The sequence below is a fragment of the Pinus tabuliformis genome, chromosome 9, assembly GCF_031772625.1.
Source record: "Pinus tabuliformis cultivar Carrire ecotype Pingquan chromosome 9, CPIR1, whole genome shotgun sequence".
NCBI classification, from domain to species: domain Eukaryota; kingdom Viridiplantae; phylum Streptophyta; class Pinopsida; order Pinales; family Pinaceae; genus Pinus; species Pinus tabuliformis.
Window position 1 is genome coordinate 786810594 of NC_142307.1, and position 10493 is coordinate 786821086.

Below are 10493 nucleotides of genomic sequence, written 5' to 3' on the forward strand. Positions count from 1 at the left end.
GTTCAAGGAATCTCGTATTTTCTTAACTTCTTCTAATTGTAGAACTAATGGCTCAACAACCTCAACCTTTTTTTTTATCAAATATTCTTTATGGGTTTTGTTTTCCTTCCTCAACCTTTCTATTTCTTCAAGAGCACTTACCAGTTCTCCTTGAAGGCTAACTTCTCCTTCTTCATTATCAGATTTAATAGCCTCGACTTGCATATTTTCAATGGCCATGAACATGAATTCCTTAGGGCTCTCATCATCTTTGTCCTCATTTGAGGATTGGCTAGCTTCAGTTTATGAAGATCTCTCATCTTAAGCATAGAAGCATCTCCTGTTAGCATTTTTCCTATCCTTTTACAGTTAAAGAATAATTGTAAAAGTTACATTCTAGTGGACAATCTATCCTCTTACAAAATGTGACTTATTACTTATAGTCCTTTTTTAGTTATAATACCACAAGTAAATTCCATGGGTGGATCTCACTTACAATACTATGGGTGAATGAATACCATGGGTGGATAAATGCTTTGGGTGGATGAATACCATGGGTGGATGCCACTTACAATACCATGGGTGGATAAATGCCTTGGGTGGATGAATACCATGGGTGGATGCCACTTACAATACCATGGGTGGATGTCAATTTCCATTCGGATCATTACTGATTCAGATCTTGGGGAAGGACCCCAAGATCTAAAAAAAATGAAATTCCAGAAGAAAAGGGGAGAACACACAATAAAAAAACCACCAAGAAACTTTTTATTAGAATAGAGAATAACTGTAGAATCTACATTGTGGTGGACAATCATAAAATGTGACTTGTTACTGATAGCCTTTTTTTAATTACAATACCACAGGTAAATTCCATGGGTGGGTACCATGGGTGAATGAATACCATGGGTGGATGTCACTTACAATACCATGGGTAAATTCCACGGGTGGATAAATACCATGGGTGGATGAATACCATGGGTAAATGGTGGATGCCATTTTCCATTCAAATCATTCCTCCCTCCTTAAGAAGCAATGGTCCCCATTGCGTGAAGTTCTCTCTTGATAAGCCTTTTTGAATATGAAGAGCCAGTGAAGAGAATAGTTTTATATGGTTAACCCATAACCATGATGAATGAAGATCGGAGGATAGTGATACCCTGTAATGCTTGTGACCAATAGTGATACTAATAGTGTGCGGCCCATAAAATGGACTTCGATGAAGCGTGAGTTTGTGGATGACCCATAACCATGAAAAATGAATATTTGAGGATAGATATATCATGTAATGCTTGTGACCAACTGTGATACTAACAATGTGCGACCTGGCAAATGGACTTCGATGACAAGGGTTTTGTGCAGTTGACCCATAATCTTGATGTTGACTGTTGATGAAATAGTAGGTGCCTACATAGCCTGGGGTGAGAGGGCACATCTCCAAAGAACCCAAGTCGAATTTTGCTATGCTTAAACTGATGAATGTGAAGCAGATGCCTACTAAAGCGGGGTGGGAGGGCACGTCTCCAAAGGGAACCCACTCTGAATGCTGCTCCAGATTTAAAAACTCATGGATTCTGGGTGGGGTATAGAACTAGGCTACACTAAAGATGTACCTAAACTATAAATGTGTTGCATACTTGTAAAAAAAGTGGTCATGGGTGTTGTAGATTCTCCTATCCAATGAGATGTTGTAAAGACTTCTTTCACATTATATACCTCTTGCTACGACTTTGCTGATAACTTCTGCTTCATGTGATAAAATCAAATTTAGTCAAAGATTCATTTGAGTTATTGAAGAGATATTTTCATTGATATAAGACACTTGAAATATCATGACTTGTGGAATGAGAAATGATTGTAGAAACTCATGGTACGCACAACCACGCAATGTTCTAGACATGTGTAACTTCAATGGCTCATATCTCTCAAACCGGGAAACAAAATCAAATTTTGTAAAAAACCCATTTGAGCTAACAAAAAATAATTGCAAATGAACTATTTTTCTCCTTCTAGAATGCTCTGTGGAGGTTGTAGCACTTGCATGAATTTTTATGAAGATTGCTGCAAAATATTGAAACTGAAATATGCTTCAAACCCTCATTCCCATGCATTCGTAACTTAGCTCTAATACCATTGATTTGGATCCTGGGGGGAGGACCCCAAGATCTAAAAAAAATGGAATTCCAGAAGAAAATGGGGGAACACACAATAACAAAACCACCAAGGAATTTTTTATTAAAATAGAGAATAATTGTAAAAGCTACATTGTGGTGGACAATCTGTCCTTTTACAAAATGTGACTTGTTACTTATAGCCTTTTTTTTGTTACAATACCATAGGTAAATTACATGGGTGGATAAATACCATGGGTGAATGAATACCATGGTGTGGTGAAGTAAACTTATAAGTGCGGACACGAACAAATTCCTCTAGCCTGATAATGGGTCTAGCCACAACAGATACGCTCTATAGAAGATTTCCGTAGGTTAGAATCAATCAAGAGGGTTTACCTCTTGGTCGCTTATCCTGCTTGATGATGTCCTCACTTGCTTGCTCCAACAATCTCTCGCTTCCTTCTTCAAGCTCCTGAAACAAGTAAACAACAACAACACACAAACATAATAATAGACAAATTGTAATTCAACCTACTTAACAAGTCAAGAAACATTAAGCCATGAATATGTAATATTACAAAACATGTAGGAAATCAATCGATAGTTGCATATATTAATATCAAAGAGAGATTACAACCATTCGTCTTGACATTGCAATCTTCCTCTGACAAGACCAAGTTCCCACACACTTCTGCTAGCATTCCACGATGGCTTCAAACAACAATAGTTTTAAAGCTCTTCCCTTTAGGCTTCACTCCAAACCAAAACACACTTCTCCCTCACACAACTAGATAGATACAACTAGTAATAGCTTGCTTGTCTACTCCAAAATAACATAAAAACTTTAAAACTATAACACTCACACTCTGCCAAAAACTGTAACTAACTTGTGCTTCGGAAGAAGGGAGGTTTATATAGGAAATATGGATGGGAGATGGATCCTCTTCTCATGGGAGAAGGACTTATCCCTTGAGGTAGTTCCATCATTATAGGGGAAAGGAGCCCAAACTGTCATCCTCGACCCCATCCGGCCAAACCATTTACCAAACTTCCGTTACGGAGCTTCTAGAGTTGGAAGCTTCGGCTCTAATTTAAAAAACTTTCCATAATAGGACCGACGCGACTGGAACACAACTCAGTCGCTCCAGTCAGCATGAGGAGTAGTGCTAATCTATGCACATCGGCACGGGGGAGACAAAGGCCATTAGTGGTTGTCTTGTAAACTGGGCAAAACAAAAGTTTCAAGGGAAATGGTGCAAAAGGGAAATGATCTACTCATGAAGAGGGACATAATGGGAGTTTCTTCATGAAGGCAAAGCATGCGAGGTTCATTGTAGAGGTCCTCTAGGATCAAGGAATGGGGAGTACAGGGACAGTGACAAAATGTCGTGTAACAGATGCCCCCTAAAGCGTGAAGGCCGAGTAGGAGTGAGGGATGAAATGCTTTATAAATCAGTGCGGGGAACTGGTCTACCATCAGAAAAATTGCAAGCAAGTACAGATACATATACATAAACTGATATCTCTGTCAAATGATACATGAATCATGGCTTGGACGCAACCATCTAGAGAATGATCATGTAAATGGATCCAGGTATGGGCACAACCATCCATCAAAGAGGATCATAATGAAACCAAGGTATGGTCGCAACCATCCAATAATGATAAGGATCATGGTTTGGTCGTAGCCAACCATTTGATAGAGACATGCATATCATCATAACCATGTCACACCACTTCGCAACCTGGACTTGTGTGATATGAGTCCAGGGTCTTGCGCTCCAACACGACCCAATCAAAGTACAAATTCTAACATGTGAATAGAGGTGTTGACGTCGAATATGCTAGAAAGTCGCTTGATTACCAGTCAATGATGTAAACTGTTAACAAGCGCGAGAGAAACCACCAATAATGACAATGGTCCTCAAGGTACTATCAGCACAATTCACGGAATGTGAATAAAGGAAGTGAAGTCGAACACCTGTGAAATCACTTGATCGAAAGCCAATGGTGTGAACTTGTTGTTGAGTGTGAAGAACTTGCCATTAGGGCATGCAAGCTCTAAGGTACTGGAAGGGAGTCTCTCGGTCAACTTCCTAGATAATGAGTCGAAGTCGACGGAAAGCAACTGTGACAAAGGAGGGCCATAATGAATCCCACGTCATCGACGTGAGACGAGAGGATGCAAAATGATTTTGGATGATATAGAGAATCAGAGGTAAGTGTAACTGCAGAAGGACAACTCTTGAACATATCGACGACACAACTGGATGTTTGGCAGCTTTTGGATCCATCGGATCAGTGGTCATGATGATGTGGCAGAGATCAAATGGAAGGCAAAATGAATGGCCCAAAACCCAGGATGGTCAACGATGCAAAGGAGGATGTCCCAACCCGACACGAAGAAAAGAGTGTCATGTTCAAGAGTGAGTTGCTGACACGATTGATAGATTTCCAAATTTTCTCCCACCATTTCTGGCAAGTACCCCAATTATTTTTTAATCGCAAGCTTGAAGGGGATAGCACATGCTTGCATTGTAAGTTCATCCTTCGGACGAATCCGACCTAGTAAGTTTAACGAGCCCTAGGAAGAAGAAGCTCATGTTCATCATGGTGATGAATTCGACGTCGTTTAATAGTTTAACGAGTCCGACAAATTTATAACTCGGTATCTTTTTCATGTTTAGAGAGTTTGAAAAAGACACGTAAAAGAAAACTCCACATGGTCCATTTTCATACATTTGTGTCTCTCGAGCCTAAAAAGGTAGAAAACGATACTTGAGAGAACCGCTTGACCATTTCAGTGAAGGAGTACCTTTTTCGTAAATAGTGCTTCCCAGCTCGAAAAAGGGGTAAACTTATACTGGTCGCATGACGTTTCGCATCCATTAATGAGTTCGAAACGACAAGGGCTCAACCATATTTTCGCTTTTAAAGGGTCGGAAAGCGCTGAAAGTGGACCCCCCATTTTCTTTTCTTTTACGAGTCAAAAATGGAAAATAATCAACAATCTTTTCATTTTTTATGAGTCAGAAAAGAGCTCAAAGGTGACTCATCCTGGAGGAAGGAGTGGTATAAAGGATAGCAACTAGTTTTGATAATGGTAGAACTTCTCAAGACATGTAATGGTCAAGAGGCTGGCTAACAAAACCACTCACTGTTGCGGTCCCTCAGGAAAGGAAAAACAACCAAGTGAAAGCATATGATCGGCCAAAGAGATGGTGGTGATGGAATGAAACAGCCAAGGCTCATCTAGCAGAAAGTAGCTGATAAAAATGGTAATCACGAGATGTAAATTGGGCATGGGTTCATTTTTACACAAGATTGAACCATGGAGAACTTTGCTTGGATTCGGTTTCATGTTTACACAAGCTTGAAATGAAAAACTATGCTTGCTATAAGTTTGCATGCCCCCAGCATAATGACTCAATCGAGGTACATGCCCCCCAAGCTTCATTTTAGTTAACTAGGTGGATGGAATGAAGGTTTACTTTCGAGATCTTGGAAAGACTCGACTGGGATTTTATGAGATCTTAATCAAAGACTCGATTTGGAAAAGGGAATTGTTTCATTTTTTTAACGAGGTTGACACAGTAAAAGAACTATCCTCGGGACCCTTGTTTCATTTTTTAACGAGGCTGACACAAGACCAGGAACTATCCTCATACATCTGTTCATGAACCATATGAGAACATGGCTCCCTAGTGGTCTTCACTAGATGGAAGAACCACACTCTGGGAGGAATACATGTCATTTCGTACCATAGACAGAGCAGGTTCCAATGCCCCCAGTACATAATGTACTATACCATCTATGTGATCATCAACAGATGTGGAGACGGAATGGGTAGCCACATAATTCACCTGTGGCAGGGAAGGTACTGCTTGCAAATAAGAGCTGATAGGGGATGATGGTTGTAAAGGAGGCACCTGGTGACCAATGAATGGCAATTGATCAATGGTCATTATTCTCCCTTCATGCGGAAAACAAACCACATGGAAAAGTGAAGAAACAAGAGCTCCCTTGACATAAACATAGTCGCGACCAAGGAGAATATTGAAATCTAACGAAACTTGGACTACCATCACGTCTATACAGATGGTATTTCCTCCCAAAGTAATAGGGAACTTTGGAAGGATCCCTAAGGGTTGACTGGTTCCTCCGTTGAAAGTCAACAGATTCTAGGTGACAGGAACAAGCTGTGGGAAACCCAAAGCTTGCCAAGTAGTAGAAGACATGATGCTAACAGACGCACCTTCATCTAATATAGTGTCAGGTACTACCATATTATAGGCTTGTACTGTGATCTGGAAAGGCACATAAGATGGGAGGCGGAAAGCAGTCAATGGACCCCAATCGAAAGAGACGACAAAACTACTTGGTGGGGGTATCATATGATTGCCCCCATGTTGTACAGGAATAGGAAAAGGACTCTCCTGAACAACCGGGATAGGAGGGTCACTCTTTGATTCATAGGAATCTGAGGAGACGAGAAGAACATGAGAAGTATGATCACTAATCTCTTTGGGAACAGAGTGAGCAACTGGTGGTGGAATCGAGTCGACACTCTTTTCGACCAATGGTTGGTCAGGAACAGACACAAGAGAGTCACGCTCAAGAAGTGCAGGACCTGCAAGAGATGAATTTAAGTCAATATCTTTACCAACCAGGAGAGGGTCACAAGAAAGCCTTTGATAACCAACATGAAGTTGGGGTTGAGGAGCTGCAAGGTTTTCCAAAAGCTTGGAAGCTTTATCCATAAGAGGACAAAGGTGAAGAAGATGCTCTCCTTCACATAACTTACAGGGGAATCTAATCTTCCCTTTCTTCTTACCACCGCTAGATAAAGGCGTAGCATCGACATGATCTTGAGAGGTCGACAGGGATGGTCGGTTAAGGTCTTGAGACCATACCCCTAAGACTCTGGGAATGCCAGGATAGTCTCGAAGGAGATGATCACCCTTACATAGCCTGCAAGGGAATTTTACCTTTCACGAAGGATCATAAGGTTTGTCGACGGGGGGTGCATTTGGAGTAATAGATGCACGGTTGGCCTCTCGCTTATTTGACTTCTTCTTCTTCATCATCATCTTCTTCTTCTTAGCCTCCTGGTTACTGGATTTGAGACTTTCACCGGGCGAAGTAGAAGAGGAAGGTGAAGAAATAGGGGAAGAAGGTGAGAGGTCAACTTTAGAATCAACGTGATGTGATTCAGATGAAGGAGATGGTGGGGTAGGAGTTGGGACACTCAGGATCACCGAAGTTGAAAATAACCAGACAGGTAAACCAATGGTTAACCCAAGGAGGGACAACGTTGCCATATAAGGAACACCAACATTTCCAAAAGAAGGAAAAGGACCAAGATTCCAATCCGAGGGGAATCCTTGACTGGTAGACTCTGGAAATGTTTCCATTGGAATCGACCCTAAAGAATCACTAAGGAAGATAACTTTAACCAAGAATATTTCGTGAGTAGTTAATTTTAAGACACTGAAACATAACTTTGCCTTTTCATATTTTAAGTGTCGAGAAAAGGACGAAAGGTGGCTCTATCACTTTCGATTGGAAATGAGCTTGAAAGGACAAGTGCTCGAATGACCTTTTAAGTTTAATGAGTCAAAAAGATCAAATGACTACTCAGGGTACTCTAGGCATGAAGGATTACCAAGTAATCGTGAACTGCTGAATACCTCCTGGGGAACCAAGAATTACGGGCAGGCAATCTCCCCGAATGCTATGTTCGGTGTATCACGTTTACAAGGTGACAGACTCAGTTTCCAACAAATAATCACAAACCATTTACCAGACTTCTGTTACGGAGCTTCTAGAGCTGGAAGCGTCGTCTCTAATTTAAAAAACTTTCCATAACAGGACTGGTATGACTGGAACACTACTCAGTCACTCCGGTCGGCGCGAGGAGTAGTGCTAATCTCTACACATCGGTGCGAGGGAGACAAAGGCCATTAGCACCAGTCTTGTAAACTGGGCAAAACAGAAGTTTCAAGGGAAATGGTGCAAAAGGGAAATGATATGCTCATGAAGAGGGACACAATGAGAGTTTCTTCATGAAGGCAAAGCATGCGGGGTTCACTGTAGAGGTCCTCCAGGATCAAGGAACGGGGAGTACAGGGACAGTGACAAAATGTTGTGTAACACATGGGTGGATCTCACTTACAATACCATGGGTGGATAAATACCATGGGAGGATGAATACCATGGGTAGATGTCACTTACAATACCATTGATAAATACCATGGGTGGATGTCACTTATGATACCATGGGTAAATTCCATGGGTGGATGAATACCATGGGTGGATGTGATTTTCCATTCAGATCACCATCAGCATGAATTCCTTAGGGCTCTCATCATCTTTTTCCTCATTTGAGGATTGGCTAGCTTCAGTTTATGAAGAGATCTCATCTTGAGCATAGAAGCCTCTCCTCTTAGCCTTTTTACTATCCTTTTGAACTTTTTTAAATTTATATTTAGGATCATAATCTTTCTTCTTCTTTTCAGGACATTTTGATGCATAATGACCAACTTTGTCGCAATTAAAACATTTAAATGGTAACTTACCTTTATACTTTCCTAATCCTCGCTTGAGCTTCCTCACAAATTTGGATTCTTCTTCATTTGATTCACAACATGAGTCATCATACTCATCCTTGCACTTATTTTCTGCTTTGAAGGTTGATTCTTTGGTTGCAGACTTGCCTTTCGAAACTCTCATCTCATAGGCAGTGAATATACCAAGTAGTTGATCTAGAGTGAGAGTGCTCAGACTTGGCATTTCTTCAATGGATGACACCTTGGGATTAAACCTCTTAGGAAGAGATCTTAGTACTTTTTGAACTACCACATCTTCATCTAGACTCTTGTCAAGCCCTCTTACGGTGTTCACATCTTCATCAACTCTTGAAAATTACTTTGCAATATCTTCATCATCATGCATGCTCAAAGATTCAAATTGCATCCTACAACCTTAGAGTTTATATTTCTTTACCTTGTTGCCTCTTTCATAACAGTTTCTCATCTTGTCCCAGATTACTTTGGCAAATGTGAAATCCATCACCTTGACAAGATCTGGTTTAGGTAGGCCAACAAGCAGGGCATTCATTGCTTTAGCATTGCATGTGAACTCCAACTTATGATATTTAATAACAACTGGAAGTCTTTGATATGCTTCTTCCACAGTATCCCACACATCATCTCTAAGTGATTGAATGTAGGTCTTCATCCTCACTTTCCAAAACACATAGTTTGTTCCATTGAACATAGGTGCCATGTTGGTATGACCTCCTTCCTGGTTTTCCATGGTCCTTGGTATTTATTTCAGTTGTTGAATTGTTCTAAAGTAACTTGGCTCTGATACCAAATGTTGGAAACCAAGACACTACTGGGGGGGGGGGGGGGGGGGTGAATCAGTAGTGTAGGAATTTTACCAAATTAAAAATTTCTTTTACTTTGTGTACATCATTAAATACTTCAACAATAAATTAAATAACCATAACAGAGATTAATGTCAACAATCACAATGGAACACACAAGAACAAGTAACTTTTAGAACTGCTCTTCAATTCATTCATAGGGAAAACTACAATTTGTTGTTACAATTTCTCTGGCTACAACCAGCAGGAAGCTACAACTCCCTGATTTATCAGCTACAACTGAATGGAGCTACAACCCCAACTATTCTCTAGCACCCACTAGAAGGAGCACCAACCCCTAATCAATAAGATACAACTTGCTTTAGACACTCATTGTTCCATCTTTCATCCATTTTCACACTAGGATCAATGACTTCCTTCTCTGCTTTCAAAAAATTATTAAATCTCAATCGCCACTCAAAAAATCACCTTCACCATACCAAAACCTCGCTAAACCATAAGCTCTGTCTAAAAAAAAATTGCCTGCATTCTACTTAATCAAGCCTGCTTAAAAAGAATTTGGCTTGATATTTTTGGTTTCTCTTTATTTTCTTTGATTGTTGCATGCTTCCTTATTTTTTCCTTTGTCATGTTCATCTCAGTCTTCTGGACATGTTCTCCAGGTTATCTCACCTCAACAACCATTCTCTTCAAGTTAAACTGAGTTTTTTCTGCTTATTTAAGTTAATCTACCTTTTTAATAGGTTTTAGATGTGATTTGTTATGTTTGTTTGCAGTTAACTTTGGCTTAACTACCTACTCCACTACCAAATTAATAGTTCCACGACTGTGGCCTTTAGCACCTTTTCGCTGACCCCTTTACCTTGTTTTCGCCATAGAACCGATCTCTACAACCATCGGCTAGTATATTAGGCGCTTAAACCTGTCAAGCCCTACGCGGGTCGATTTCCTGTGTTAATGAATTTGCACCGTTGGTCCCGCTTCTACGCAAAGAGACCACCCATTATCCC